Below are 15,256 nucleotides of genomic sequence, written 5' to 3' on the forward strand. Positions count from 1 at the left end.
AAGTGTGTCCCGTTGTCAGATTCCATCCACAGGGGGAGTCCAAAGCGAGGAATGATCTCCTTAACAAACTTGAGGGCCACTGTTCTGGCAGTGCAATTACGGCAGGGGAAGGCTTCTGGCCGTCCGCTGAACCGAACCACTATGACAAGGAGATATTTGAACCCTTGGGTCCGGGGAAACTCAGTAAAGTCTATTTGCCACACTTGTCCGGGGCCCGGAGTGGGTTCTAGGGCAGCTGGTGGCACAGGATGTCCCGGTCGGGGGTTATTCTTTTGCAGACTAAGCAGTCCACTTGTACCTGGGCAGCCAGGGGTCAGAGTCTGGAAGTGATAAAGTATGTTCCCATTAGCTGGATAAGTGCTTCCCTGCCAGCATGAGTGGTTTGATGTAGTTTCTGCAGCACCGGCCGGATCAGGCCCTTTGGTAAGAGGACCTTCCCTTCTGGGGAATGGAGCCATCCCTCCTTTTCCCGGAGACTGAGTCTGTCAATTAGCTGTCTCTCCTTCCCAGAGTACTGAGGGGTTGGAAGCTCCCCTACTGATGGGATAAGGGCATGCATATGGGCGTTCTCAGCCTGAGGGGATGGCAGGGTGGCAGCATGCTTAGCCTCTCTATCTGCCCTAGCATTACCTCTGGCCACATCTTGATCTTCCCTTTGATGGGCTTTACAGTGTACCACCGCCACTTCCGAGGGAAGTTGTACGGCTTCTAGGAGCCGGAGGATTTGGGGCCCGTACTTGACTGGGGAGCCTTGGGCTGTCAGCATTCCCCTTTGCTTCCATAGGCCAACATGAGCATGCAGCACCCCAAAAGCATACTTTGAATCAGTAAAAATGTTGACCCGCTTTCCTTTTGACAGATCAAGTGCATGGGTCAGGGCTATTAGTTCAGCAAGCTGGGCAGAGGTCCCCGCAGGCAAACCTTCAGCTTCCACAGTGTCATGGAGGGTCACAACAGCATAACCTGCCCTTCTTTGCCCATCTATTACAGTACTGCTACCATCAGTGTACCACTCTTAATCTGCATTTGGGAGGGGTACATCCTTTAAATCCGGACGGCTGGAGTACTGGGCATCTGTGATCTCTAAACAGTCATGTTCCTGTTCCTCTGTTTCTGGCAAGAGAGTGGCTGGGTTAAGGGAGGGGCAAGGCTGTAAGGTGACTTCAGAGTTCTCTAACAGCTTAGCCTGGTACCGAGCAATCCGAGCCTGGGTGAGCCAAAGCCCTCCCTTTGCATCCAATAAGGCTCGGACCATATGGGGAGTATAGATTTGCATAACCCCTCCCAATGTTAGCTCCTCGGCTTCCTCAAGCACTAGGGCAGTAGCTGCGACCGCCCATAAACATGCCGGCCAACCCTTTGCAACCTGATCCAGTTGCTTAGAAAAATAACCCATGGGACGTCTCCATGCTCCTAACAGCTGTGTAAGCACTCCTAGGGCCACCCCCTTTCGTTCATGTACATACAACTGAAACGGCTTAGAGAAATCCAGCAGGCCCAGTGCCAGGGCTTCCATCAATTTTCTTTTCAGGATTTTAAATGCCCTGTCAGCCTCTGGGGTCCAATAGAAGGGGTCATGATCTGCTCCTTTTACACAGTCGTACAGGGGTTTAGCCCACAGTCCAAACTCTGGGATCCATATCCTGCAAAAGCCTGCCATACCCAGAAATGCCCTGAGCCGCTTACGATTACTTGGGGTAGGAACTTGACAGATAGCTTCCTTTCTTTTTTTTTTTTCGCTTGAAAGCTGACGCTCCCCTTGCCTTAGCTGTAACCTGATTCCTCTTCATCTCATACAACAGGCTTCTCAGGAGGATATTACAGTCATCTCAATCCGGCTTGTGACTACTGAGTCACCCCTCAAAGACTGAAATAAACCGGCTTGGGTTCATGGAGAATTCCCCAGCCTGTGTTTTAAAAGCTGCTACGTCTATGGGATTGAATGGCACATGGGTGTAAACTTGCATAGTGGCAGCCTGGCGTCCGTCTGCCCCTGGGCAAGCCACAACAGTCTCGGTAATCAAAGGATAGAGTCCCACCGAGGGGGCAATCTCTGTAACCCAAGGCGTCCTACCCTTATAAGGTGGAGGTGTGGGGGCCGAAGGGGACACCGGCTCTGCCATTACAGTGGGGGTGGGGGTCTGGGGACTAACATTAGCTACTACCGAACCAGTCGGAGTCAAATTACGGCTCTGCAGAATTACAGCTCTGTTCTGTTTCTTAAAGCCATAAATGCTTGTGCATACAAATGTTCATTCCATTTACCCATTCACTGACAAAACAAAACTAACTGGAGGATCATGTTGTAATTAATTGACCCTCCTGGTGGCCACCACTCCTGGTCCTCTAGTTGATATTGAGGCCAGTCAACTGTACAGAATCGTTTTAATTGGCTCTTAGTCATCGGATCCGCACCAAATATCTTCCAGTTTGCTAGAATGCATTCTAGGGGTGTACATTGTGCCCTAACCCCCGAGCTCTGTCCCTGTCCCATACCTACAGGGTAACTCTGGGCGTCCCCAGGTTCCAACAGAGCATACAATCCGGATTTCAAAAGCTTCCTACCTTATCCAAGGGACCGGTTCTTCACCGTCGTCCGCAGCTGCTCCTCCCCTATGTCCAAGGGACCGGTTCCTCACCGTCGCCAACAGCTGCTTCTCCACTATATGAGTGCGTTGTACCGTTGTGCCCTCCGGGGTCGATCAAATCGCGTCTCCTCCGAGGCCCCCGATGAACTCACCAGTGCGCGCTGGGCGTCGGTTCTCGCCGCAATCCTCGACCTCCAGGAGGGGTCCAGGCAAAGATAAATAGCAGCCTCGTCGCCCACCCAGGGATGCCAAAAGCTATTGCCGGCACCCAGTGCCAAGAGGCAAAACAACAGCAGGGGTTGGTTCGCTACCTGGTATGCTTCACCCAATCATCACAACGAGGTGGAAAAGCAGAAAAGTTTATTTGCAGCTGCAAAAAGGTCCAGGGAGAATAGAATCTCAAATCCTGCACCCAGAGCAGGAAGTTACACAGGCTTTTATACATCCTTTCTTCAGCATACTTATCCAATAGCAAGCTGCCCTAAGTATCCATATAGCCAGCCAATCCAGTTCCCAGCTAGTTCCCTGGTTCTCTGTATCATTTGTTAACCTATACATAAAGCTGCTTTATTCAGCATTGTTCTTCCATATCTGCCCTGTTTGGCCTTGTTTAGTTTCAGGCAGTCTGACTCTGCAACATATTGTTGCAGATCCCCAGCATAACTGCTGTGTGTGCCTCCAGGCTGGGGGGGCCAAGGACAGTTGGGCCTAGTGCGAGGGGCTTCATCGACACTCGTGGTCTTCCATCCCCTCGAGTTACCTAGTGGCCATGCCCCAGTGTCCCCAACACTAGTGAAACAAAACTGCAGGAACTGAGGGGTGGGGTGTGTGTTTAGTGGCTTGGCAGCCCTGAGCCAATCCCCTGAGCCCCGAGGGCCGGCAGCGCTGGCAGGGCAAGGGCAGGGCTATCCTGCCCTCAAGCCTCCATCTTCATCCAGTGCCCTGCCAGGGCAGCCCCGGAGAGGGGAGCTCAGTCTCAGGGACACATTCACCCCTTTGCTGTGGGACCCTGTCGGTGCCGCTCATCGTGCTGGCTTCTGGGACACAAGTGCCCACCCTGCAGGGCTGAGCCCCCTCGACAGCTGATTTCACACAAAGACCCTAGCACCCCTCATCGCAAGCAGCTGTTTAGAGATCCCGCTCCCAGTCCAAACCCTGCCAGGGCTGAACCAGCAGAGCGGGTACCTCCGGGGTCAGGTCTCATCCCCAACCCAGGGTGAAGTGCCGGGGGCAATGGCAGATTAGCCACTGAGCCTGTGCCCAGGGGTTGCCAGGCAGGCAGGGCAAGGAAAGCCCCCACATTCTGATCCCACTCCCTGGCAGAAGCTGTGGGGGGAGGGCTGGAGAAGCCCCTAGTGCCACCTGAGCCCGCCCCGTGCTGCAGCCCCGGGACTGGAAAACCTCTTGCTGCCTGCCACGGCCTCAGCTTCTCCAATATGGGGGAAGCGGGGGTGGGGGGAGGCTGTCTGGAACAGGGGCAGAAAGGGGTGGGGCCATGGGCAGGGCCACAGGCAGGGAGGCAGAATGGGGGCAGGACCACAGTTGGAAGGGGTGGGGAAGGGCCCCGCACTTGTTCTGGCCCAGGGCCCCAGGAAACCTTAATCGGCCTCTGGCTGTGGGGTGGCCCATACAGGCCATTCAGTGCCCCCCTTCCCCGTTAAGGCAGGGCCCAGAGCAGACCCCAACCCTTTCAGCTCCCCTTAAAATCATAATGAGCTGCCTCTTTTGAGGCCCCAGGTTTGATCGTTGAGGCCATGGGGCCTGGTTGTGGGGACCAAGGCCCTGGAGGCTAACACTGACATTTAAAGCACTCACATCCTCATCCCCTACAGGATTTGGCCTACCCCCACTGTGCCTCAGTGTTCCGTTAAATGGGCGCAGAGAAGGTAGAGGCCCACCTCCCTGGTCCATCAGAGAGCTGGCTGCTCTGCACAGGCACTGGCACCAGCCACTGGTCTCTGCTACTCCTGCAGCACATGGCTGGGGGAGGCACCCAAAGCCCTAGAGGGGGCCCCACAAAATCACCTCCTTCTCCCAAAATTCTCTTACCAGGGCAGAAGGGTGCATTTACCAAAGTAATTGTGATGCCCTTGGGGCCAGCACCTCAGACCAGGGGAGTCCAGGACATGGCCAGCCCCACTCTGCAGACTGGGGGCAGCTGGCCCCAAGCTCTCCTGGCTGGCTCCTGGTCCCAGCTAGACTCAGGAGCTGTCACTGGAGTTTCCAGAGCTTGGGTATCTCCAAGGCCAGGCTGATGGTGCCCCTGGGGGGCCGAGGAACCACCAGCAGCTAGCCCAGCCAGGAGCAGTTGTGGGCAGGGCAGGGTGGCAGGGGGCAGAGATGCTGGCTTGGCCCAGCAATGGGATAAGGACATAGACCATCTGGCCGCGGAGGCCCCATAACTGACTCCTCTGGGACCAGGTCCAGCCCGTGCAGAGCCTGGGGCTGGGAGATGTGTGGGGAAGGGGGAAAGGGGGAGAGACAGGGCCTCTCGGCAAGGCAAGATTTGCCCTGCAGTTCTGGGGTTTGTCACCATACAGGGACATCCCTCGGTGGGTCCCTTGGCGACAGCCCCTGGTGGCTGCTCTTTGCCAGGCTCTCCTAGTGCTGCAGTCATTGCTCTGTTGCCCTCGCCTCCCATTGGGTCTGGCTGGGGTTTCCTGCCGGTCCTGAGGGAGCAGAGAGGAGAGGAGGGACGGCCCAGGCCTCTCCTCCCCAAGGGTAGTGTGGGCAGAACACCTGGTAGTGGCCCCTACACCATAGCATGGCTAGCTGTGCCTCAAGCAACCAAGCCCCTTAGGCCTGGTCAACACCACAGTTCGGTTGGCATACATTGCCTTGCATTCACCTCGCTGTGCCCATGTCTGCACTCAAATTTGTCTTTGGCGAATGTAATTGCTCCCTTACGGTGATGCAGTAAAACCACCTCTCCAGATGGCATTGGCCTACATCTACCCTAACCATCCTCCAGCAGCTGTCCCGCAATACCCCATTCCCTGCAACAGTGACCACAGTGGCCATGTTGTAAACTCCACTGTCCATGCAGCATCCCCGCCCTCCCGCCCCGTGAAGCGATTCCTGCACTGCAGGGAGCCTGGTCTGCTCCCTGGGGTTCCCTAAACCCAAAGCTCATGGTAACTTTACTCTCTGTGAGGCCGTTGTGACGTTGCACTCATATGCTTTATGAAAATATGCTTATGAACAGGAATATAACATGCCTGGAATATGCTTTATGCTAAATGCCCCATGTAACATATCATTAGAAAGCTTGTAATCTACTAAGTGTGTACTACTAGGGGCGGCTCGGGGGCCCCGCAGGTGCTGGGGGAGGAGGCCCGGGACCCAATGGTGCTGGGGGAGGGGGCTGCAGTGCGCAGCCTCGGAGTGGGACCCCTGCTGGTGCTGGGGGGTGGGCACAGTTCCCATTGGCCAGGAACCTCAGCCAATGGGAGCTGCGGGGGGCAGGGCCTGCAGGCACGGGCAGCATGGTGTGGAGACCCCCCCTCCAACCCCTCTGCCACCTAGGAGCTGCAGGGCTATGCCGGTGGGAGCTGGGGAGCCCCCCAACCCAAGGTAAGCCGCCCCGCATCCCTCAACCCCTGCCCCAACCCCCTCCCACACTCCTGTCAAGGTTCCTTCCCCGCTCTGAACTCTAGGGTACAGATGTGGGGACCTGCATGAAAACCTCCTAAGCTTACTTTTACCAGCTTAGGTTAAAACTTCCCCAAGGTACAAACTATTTTACCCTTTTGCCCCTGAACTTCCACTGCCACCACCAAACTTTATTTGGGTTCCTGAGAAAATGTAGTTTGGACACATCTTTCCCCCCAAAATCCTCCCAACCCTTGCACCCCACTTCCTGGGGAAGGTTTGGTAAAAATCCTCACCAATTTGCATAGGTGACCACAGACCCAAACCCTTGGATCTTAGAACAATGAAAAAGCATTCAGTTTTCTTACAAGAAGACTTTTAATAGAAGTAAAAAGGAATCACCTCTGTAAAATCAGGATGGTAGATACCTTACAGGGTAATTAGATTCAAACATAGAGAATCCCTCTAGGCAAAACTTTAAGTTACAAAAAAGACACACAGACAAGAATAGTCATTCTATTCAGCACAGCTCTTTTCTCAGCCATTTAAAGAAATCATAATCTAACACATACCTAGCTAGATTACTTACTAAGTTCTAAGACTCCATTCCTGTTCTGTCTCCAGCAAAAGCATCACACAGACAGACACAGACCCTTTGTTTTTCTCCCTCCTCCCAGCTTTTGAAAGTATCTTGTCTCCTCATTGGTCATTTTGGTCAGGTGCAAGCGAGGTTATCCTAGCTTCTTAACCCTTAACAGGTGAGAGGATTTTTCCTCTGGCCAGGAGGGATTTTAAAGGAGTTTACCCTTCCCTTTATATTTATGACAACTTGCGACTGTGCCATACAGGAGGCCTGTGATGTGTAGGGGGGCCAGATGAGATGATCTAACAGTCTCTTCTGGCCTTCAAGTCTCCAAACCTCTGCAAAACTGAGTGCGGCACATTGAGCATCCTCTGATGGTTCCACGTGTGGCCTGCTTGAAACCTTGCACGACCACTGAGAGTGTGGGGGTGACCCAGGGGGAGCAGCTCAAACACGCACAGGAGCCGGCTCGGGGCAGGACATGAGCCCTGCAGGGCAGGGGTGGGTGTGGCAGTGACATCACAAGGGCCTTTTGCAGCACTCAGCTGATTGGTGAAAGGAGGTTGGGAGGCGGTGACCTCACAGAGAGTCCACGACAACGGCCAGGGAGGACAGGCTGCAGGGCAGGGGGATGTCAGAGACCCCCGGGGCTTTGCTGCAGGGAGTCTCCTTCTTGAGGTGTCTCCTTGAGGACTGAGAGAGAATTCAGGGTCTCGTATGTGAGCGAGGTGGAGCCTCTGTGGAGTTTTCTCCTTTCCCACTGCTCATTGAGCGAGAAGACAGACGTCCCTGTGGAGAAGGTAAGAGCCCCAGAGTGGTTTGGTACCGAGGCAGCCTGATCCGCCCAGTGCTGACCAAATTCTCGGCACGGAAAACAGGAGGTTAAGGTGGGACAATTTTCCCCCAGCTAGGCCTTTGTCCCTTCGAGTCCTTGGGGTTTGTCTTTTTTGGTTTCCCTTTTCCTGCTTCCCTCCCTCCACTGGCAAGGAGGGGGCTGCTCTGTAGCCCTCATGGTGGGAGGCCTCCCAAAGAGATGGGACAGGAAGCATGCTTTGAGAGTGATCCTCACCGGTGACCTGAGCCATCCCTCAGCCCACCGCCAGAGTCTCCACGCTGATTGGCTGAGCAGGGGGTCTCGTGGCAGGGAGGAGACTCAGGACTTTGTTGTCCTCGTTTAAGGCCCAGCAAACAAGCCAGAACCAAGCATCTGCTTGGTGAATTGACTGTCTCTGAGCCATTCCTGGTTCTTGCTGGTGTTCTCGTGATTCTAAAACACTTGCTGAAGAATCAGTGTGAATGGTTGTTGGTCTGTAGCTCATTGCAGGTGACTTTATTCTGATCATTCAGTGTGTGAAACTCCAGACTGATGGTTCGTTTGAAAGTCAGGACACCCGGGTCCTGTTCCCAACTCTATCCCGGCAGGTTGTATGATGTAAGACAAGGCCCTTCGCCTTTCTCAGCCTTCGTTTCTCCCTCTGTCAGTTGGGGAGAACAATCCTCTCACACCTGCCTCTCGGTGGGGGGAGGCTGGGGAGCTGTGGGGACCTGTTTGAGAGCGTCACTCGTAGCAGTGTATCGTAGGAGGTGTCCTATCGGGTTGAGTCATTCCAGAGGATGATGTCGTGCAGCAGAACCCCGTTTTCCCAACCTGGCGTGACACAGCTTTGCATGTGAACCGAACCAACCGTGCACACAGGTCCAGAAGCCGGCGATTTCTCCTTTGGCCACTAGATGGTGCTGCAGGCTCCCACTTCCCCCTTCTGCTGGTCAGTGCAATGGGGGTTAGTCCCCCCAAAAAGAACGCCCATCTCACTTTGAACATTCCTTGATGTGCACCCTGTGGACTGTCGGGATACGTGTCCAAAAGTTGCCGGGCTTGTTTCATGGTCTACACAACGACAATCTTTCTTCCTTTTTAGACGTGACGACCTTTTTGGTCAAGATCCTTGATTATTCGGGACTTATCCCGGAAGACCCAAAGTATTTGGGACATAAGACTTGTCTGGAAGGGCGCACAGGGCTAAATTGTTTTTGGCCATAGCAGGTGCCTTGTCGCAAGAATGACGTCCATCCCCCTTCCAAACAAGCCCCAAATGAGCTGTTACCTGAATTGCCCTTTACCTTGGGGTACGCCCATTTGTTAGGATTACTCTTCTGGTGGGGGGAGATTCTGTCAATGTGCTGCTTTTGTCACTTGTGTTTTCCTATGGATCGCTACTCCTTCCTTCTGCAAGTTCCCTCCCAATGGAGCTACCCTGCAGGACCTCGGTTCCCCAGGGCTGGGGTCTTCCAGCCCCCAAATGTGATGAACATGAACAGACACACAGGCACACACACATGAACATAGCATGCCAGAGAGGACTGGGTAATCAGTACTCACAAGCTGACCCCTGATGTATCCCGGGACTCAGTTGGCTGGATCGAACAGCAATTTAAAGCTGGTCCCCTCATATGTCCTTGGCCTCCGCGGGCTGGGCTGAGCAACACCTTAATCTGCCACCCTCCTCTGCCCCCAGGTTCAGCACCTCCCTATCCCCACCTTCACCCCACAACCATTCTGCTAGTAACCCACTTGCTTAGCAAACCCCCGAGGATTTTTGGAGCTGCAGGGATCTTTAGCTTGGGTACAAGGAGCATTGCTGCAGAGTGAATGGAGAAGCCAAAAATACCCATGGAGGTGGGGTGGGGGGCTAGCAAACTATAACTGATCACAGGAGGCAGGGTCAGGAGGCTATTCCTAGAGAGAGACAGAGGCACAGAAAGAGACAGATGGATCTCAGCACTCCTTGAAGCTGGAATCGATCAGGGTTCCCAGGGGGCCTTGGTAGCTGAGGGACCGGAGCGCTGGAGCCAGGCAGAGCCCCCAGCACAATCAGTCAGGAAAAGCGAATGAGGAGGACTTGTAGCACCTTAGAGACTAACCAATTTATCTGAGCATAAGCTTTCATGGGCTAAAGCCCACTTCATCAGATGCATGCAGGGGCAAATACAGCAGGAAGATATAGATAGAGCTATATTGATACAGAGAAGACGAGAAAATGGGGGTTGCCATACCAAGTCTTAACGAGACCAATCGATGAAGGTGGGCTGTTAGCAGCAGGAGAAAAATACGTCCTGCGTCGCACATCAAACACACAAAACATTGCACATCGCACACACAACACGTTGCACGTTGCACGTCTCACGCAAACAGAAGACGTCGCACCTCACACTTCACATGCATGTCTTCTTGTTTGCCATGTTGAGTATGTGTGTGATGTTGAGTTTGTCGTGTCATGTGACGTGTGTGTGTGTGAGATATGCTTTGTGGAGTGTTGTGTGTCTGTGTCGTGTTGTGTGTCATGTTGTATGTGTTTGTGTCTATCTGTGTGATGTGTTGTGTGTTGTGTTGGTGTTTGTGTGTGTGACGTGTTGTATGTGTGTGCTGTTGTGTTTGTAGTGTCATGTGACGTGTGGTGTGTGGGTGTGTGTATGTGATGTGTTGTGTGTCATGTTGTGTGTGTTTGTGTCTGTCTCTGTGACGTGTTGAGTTTCATGTTGTGCGTGTGTGAGAGACCTGGTTGTGTGTGTGTGACGTTTTGTGTTTGTGACACGTTGTGTGTTTGTTTGTGCGACGTGCGATGTGTTGTGTGTGCAATGTCCAAAGTGCAACACGTTTTGTGTGCGACATGGGAAGTTTTTGTTTGTGACGTGCGACGTGCGACATGTTGTGTGTCTGACATTCGACGTATCGTGTGTGTGACGTGCAATGTGCAACGTGTTGTGTGTGCAGGTGTGATGTGAGACGTGCGATGTGCAAAGTGTTTGTGCGACGTGCAGCGTGCAATATGTTGTGTGTGTCCGTACGACGTGCGATGTGTTGTGTGACGTGTTGTGACGTGTTGTGTGTCATGTTGTGTGTGTTACATATTGTGTTGTGTGTGTCGTATTGTGTGTGTCTGTGTGAGACGGGTTCTGTATCGTGTTGTGTGTGTGACCCCATTGGTGTGACATGCGGCATGCTGTGTGCGCGACGTGCGATATGTTCTGTGGGTGTGACGTGCAAGGAGTTGTGGGTGCGACATTCGACATTTTGTGTGTGAAGTGCGACGTGTTGTGTGTCCAGGCCAGTCCCCTCAGTTGGAGTCTCAAGTCTTCAGTGTCCTTCTTGCTGGCAGTGTCGGTGGAGGAAGTCATTGAGGTCGGTTAAAAGAGCACCCTGGACACCATGCTTGCCGTGGTATGGCGTCTGCACAGGTAACTCAAGAAAAAAGGCGCAAAACGATTGTCTGCCCTTGCTTTCCCGGAGGGAGGGAGGGAACGGGGGCCTGACGATGTGTACCCAGAACCACCCGCGACAATGTTTTAGCCCCACCAGGCACTGGGATTTCTACCCAGAATTCAAATGGGCGGCGGAGACTGCGGGAACCGTGGGATAGCCACCCACAGTGCAATGCTCCGGAAGTCGACGGTTGCCTCGGTACTGTGGACACATTCCACCGACTACGTGCACTTAGAGCATTTGTGTGGGGACACACACAATCAACTGTATAAAAACGCTTTCTACAAAACCGACTTCTATAAATTCGACCTAATTTTGTAGCGTAGACATATCCTTAGAGACTAACCAATTTATTTAAGCATAAGCTTTCGTGAGCTACAGCTCACTTCATCGGATGCATTCAGTGGCAAATACAGTGAGGAGATTTATATACACACAGAACATGAAAAAATGGGTGTTATCACACACACTGTAAGGAGAGTGATCACTTAAGATGAGCTATTACCAGCAGGAGAGTGGGGGGAGAAAACCTTTTGTAGTGATAATCAAGGTGGGCCATTTCCAGCAGTTAACAGGAACTTCCGAGGAGCAGTGGGGGGTGTGGGAAGACACTGGCAAGAAGATTTTGAATGGGCCCTAACTTTGGGTGCCCACGTTGAGACACCTGGGGCCTAGATTTCAGAGGTGCTAAATACCCGCAGCTCCCAGGGGGGCTTGTGGGCACTTAGGGTGTGTCTACACTGCAGTTACGTGCCCACGGCTGGCCCGGGCCAGCTGACTCCGGCTCACGGGGCTCGAGCTGAGCAGCTGTTTATTTGTGGTGCAGACGTTCTGGCTTGGGCTGGAGCCCGAGCTCTGGGAACCTCATACCTCGCATCGTCCTAGAGTCGAAGCTCCAGCCTGAGCCCCAAAGGCTACACCGCAGTTAAACCGCCCCTTAGCCCGAGCCCTGGGAGCTGGAGTCAGCTGGCCTGGGCCAGCCGCAAGTGTGGAATTGAAAATCAGCCCCCAGCCGTCTCTGGGTGGGCACCAAAACCTGAAGCATGCAGTGCTGGCCATTTACTCCCTACTGAATCCCTGGACCTGAACTCCATGGGCGAAGCCACCTTGCCTGGCCTGCGTTTGGCTCTAGGCTGCATCTACTGGGAGCCTAGCCGGTCCTCTAGGTTTGATATATCGTGAGGGCAGCACCTGGCTCTGGGAAGGCTCAGTAATTGGATGAGTCTGTTCAATTACACGGATCTGCTTCTAGCCAGGTTGCCGGTTGCATTTTGCTTGGGTCTGTAAAACAAAACGAAATCAAAGTGGCTGGTGGAAGCAGCGCAATGAACATTTTAAAAGAATCAGTGGCAGAGCTAATAGCGGGCCGGGGGGCAAGTGCCCCCCTCGGCAGCCATTAGGTATACGTGTGGTGCCTTTTCAAGCCAATAGGTAGAACTGACGGTGGAACCACCAATGACCCAGCTGCCTCCTGGTTCCACCACTGCTCAAAATGTAGCTCCGCTGATGCTAAGAATCCAGAGTCTATTGAGCAGGGACATGGGACAGACAGTGCCCTTGCTTGGAGAAACCATGCTTTGCAAAATGAGACATGGACTTGCATTCACCCTGCACTGAATTGCAGCCACTTCTGGAGTGGAGCGTAGTAGCTGCATAACAACACACGGATTGCTCGCCCAGCACTGAATTGTAGATACCTCTGGGGTGGAGCGCAGCAGTGTATCATAGAACATCAGGGATGGAAGGGACCTCAGGAGATCATCTAATCCAACCCCCTGCTCAAAGCAGGGCCAATCCCCAATTTTTGCCCCAGATCCCTAAATGCCCCCGCGCAAGGATTGAACTCACAACCCTAGGTTTAGCAGGCCAATGCTCAAACCACTGAGCTATCCCTCCCCCCACAACACAATACAGGGATCACTCACCTGGCATTGAAATGCAGACATCTCTGGATGGAGCATAGCTGATGTGCAACAGCACTCAACAACACTACACAGGGATCACTCACCCAGCACTGAAATGGTGCCACCTCTGGGGTAGGAATGCAGCAGCTGTTGGACAGCCACAGAGCTACTCACAGTTTAGAGCAGGATGTGAAGAAGACTCTCACTTCCATTCGAAAGCTCTGGGGGAGTTTCCAGAAAGAGACCGTGCTGTTAACCTGAGCTGAACAGCAGCCAGGACACACTAGATTGGGTCTGCACTGCGGGTAACCAGACAACAGCTCTGCCATGAGGGATTCGTTCTGACTGATGGAGGGAGGGATGGGGCAGGGAGCCAGTCAAGCTTGGGGAACAAATTCCTTCCCCAGGACGCTTTGCTCCAGGATCTTAGCGCCCAGGCTCTACGGCCATTAATTCCTGCACCACCAGCCGGAAGGGAAGGGCTGGGGCAGGTCTCTGCGCGCCACATGTCACAGGAGGACAAGGCAGAACGAACCATGTCACAGAATGAATCAATTGCATCGCCTGGACTAGAACCCAGGACTCCTACCGGCCAGCTCTCTGCTCTAACCATTAGACTCCACTCCGCTCGCAGTCAAGATAGACCCCAGGAGTCCTGATTCCTCCACACACACACACACACACACACGTTTCTCTAACCCAGTGGTTCTCAACCCGGGTTACGGGTGCCCCTGGGGGTACGCAGAGGTCTTCCCGGGGGTACACCGACAGGCTACACAAAGAGCATTAGCGAAGTCAGGACTAACTAAAATGTCATACAGACAATGACTTGTTTATACTGCTCTGTGTACTGTTGGGTGTGTTTTGTTACAGGATTATAGTCTGTTAAAATATGTGTATATTAAATTCAATATGGGGTCTGTGAAGACAGAGCAGCAATCCAAGATGGCGTCTGAACGGCCATCTTGTGACCGCCATCTTGTTGTTTACGGTGATCATGGCCCCGTCATAACTGGATCCAACCGGTTTTTCCCGCCGTTGGCAGCTCCCAGGACAATTTTACCTCAGACTGTTCCCACCCCGCTGGGGCTGTACCGTGTTTTCCCGCCGCTCCGTGCAGGAAGGGCCGGACGGGCTGAGCAGGGCACAGTCCGTTCCCTCCGGCCTCCCGCCCCCGCGGCGCTGAAGGACGCCATTCCCGACGGGGCGAGACGGGCAGCGGCCGCTTGCTCCATTCGACCTGCTCCTGTTCCTGGGGACGGCACGGGGCCTGGCTGGGGGGGTTGGGGGGGGGCAAGGGGCCTGGCTGGGGGGGAGCTGGGGGGGGGCGAGGGGCCTGGCTGGGGGAGCTGGGGGGGGGGCCTGGCTGGGGGGGGGGTGAGGGGCCTGGCTGATGGGGGGGGCTGGTTGGAGGGGGGACTTGCAGCTCAGTGGGGGGCCCCAACTGGAGCGGGCTGAGGCCCCACGACCCCAACCCCGTCCTCGCCTTAACCCTGCCCGAGGCCCCCGCCTCCCTCTGCGCCCCACGTGACCAGGTGGGGGCTCAGTGGGGACCTGCGTGGCCCTGTCACCGGGCGTCTGCCCCTTGGTGCCCAGGCCCAGCCCCCGCAGCGCCAGAAGTGGGGGGCTGCGGCGTCCGGCCGTCTTCAGCCTTGCAGACATTGACCGCCAGCACCCCAGCTGCTTTATACCGAAATCAGTCACGGGGGGGGGGCTGGGCCCGTCCATCAGTGACACAAGGGGGGGCCGGGCCCGTCCACCAGTGACACTGGGGGGGCCGGGCCCGTCCACCAGTGACGCTGGGGGGGCCGGGCCCGTCCATCAGTGACACTAGGGGGGGCTGGGCCCGTCCACCAGTGACACTGGGGGGGCCGGGCCCGTCCATCAGTGACACAAGGGGGGGCCGGGCCCGTCCACCAGTGACACTGGGGAGGCCGGGCCCATCCACTAGTGACACTGGGGGGGCCGGGCCCGTCCACCAGTGACACAAGGGGGGGCCGGGCCCGTCCACCAGTGACACAAGGGGGGCCGGGCCTGTCCACCAGTGACACTGGGGGGGTCGGGCCCGTCCACTAGTGACACTAGGGGGGGCTGGGCCCGTCCACCAGTGACACAAGGGGGGGCCCGGCCCGTCCACCAGTGACACAAGGGGGGGCCGGGCCCGTCCACCAGTGACACAAGGGGGGCCAGGCCCATCCACCAGTGACACTGGGGGGGCCGGGCCCGTCCACTAGTGACACTAGGGGGGGCTGGGCCCGTCCACCAGTGACACTAGGGGGGGCCGGGCCCGTCCACCAGTGACACAAGGGGGGGCCCGGCCCGTCCACCA

The 15,256-nt window shown here is 55.0% G+C and overlaps 2 long non-coding RNA genes across 2 annotated transcripts in view; one reads left to right on the forward strand and one right to left on the reverse strand.

The window, feature by feature from the left end:
- LOC141999978 (uncharacterized) overlaps positions 1 to 15,256 on the reverse strand; it is a 695,529-nt gene that overhangs the window by 213,149 nt on the left and 467,124 nt on the right. The window lies entirely within an intron of this gene.
- The window catches only part of LOC141999981 (uncharacterized), a 343,849-nt gene that overhangs the window by 126,345 nt on the left and 202,248 nt on the right, over positions 1 to 15,256 (forward strand). The gene's annotated exons all lie outside the window — the stretch shown is intronic.

This window comes from Natator depressus, chromosome 16 (assembly GCF_965152275.1).
Source record: "Natator depressus isolate rNatDep1 chromosome 16, rNatDep2.hap1, whole genome shotgun sequence".
Taxonomy (NCBI): Eukaryota; Metazoa; Chordata; order Testudines; family Cheloniidae; genus Natator; species Natator depressus.